The sequence below is a fragment of the Myotis davidii genome, unplaced genomic scaffold (genome assembly GCF_000327345.1).
Source record: "Myotis davidii unplaced genomic scaffold, ASM32734v1 scaffold143, whole genome shotgun sequence".
Classification (NCBI taxonomy): domain Eukaryota; kingdom Metazoa; phylum Chordata; class Mammalia; order Chiroptera; family Vespertilionidae; genus Myotis; species Myotis davidii.
The window spans coordinates 8,900,371-8,900,882 of record NW_006294876.1 but is presented as its reverse complement, the minus strand read 5'-3'; positions in this window follow the sequence as shown (position 1 = coordinate 8,900,882).

Sequence of the window (512 nt, the reverse complement as noted above, 5' to 3'; positions counted from 1 at the left end):
TATTCTATTTGATGGTCAAATTTTGTTGCCTTTGAGTTCCATGAAAGCCCTTTAATCTCACTCCCCTCACCCCCGCCCCGTTTCCTGTTTTCTGGTACAATAAACTGCCTCAGGCGCAAATTTTATTTTTCTTTCCCTCGATCTGCAATCTGTTTTTTTCCAGGAAACTTAGTGCCATTTACTGAGAAATGTAGAAACCACCATTTTTTCATTGATATGCTCAAAATTATTTTGTTGATAATTGTACCCCGTCCTTTTAAGTAGACACATCTAAGATATACAATTTTTTTTTTCACAGAAAAAACACCCCTAAATCATAAATTTGTAATAACGGTCACATTTAGATGTTACAGATAGTTTTGAGCATCCTGAGAACCCAGGAGATAAACTACAGGGAGATTATTGTAGAAGCTTCCAGGTAAGTCCATGCTTCAGTATAAGCTTCCATTTAAGAGCTCGGTTCCTGATATTCTATGAAGGAAAATTTGCCTCTAAATTTTACGCTGGGATGT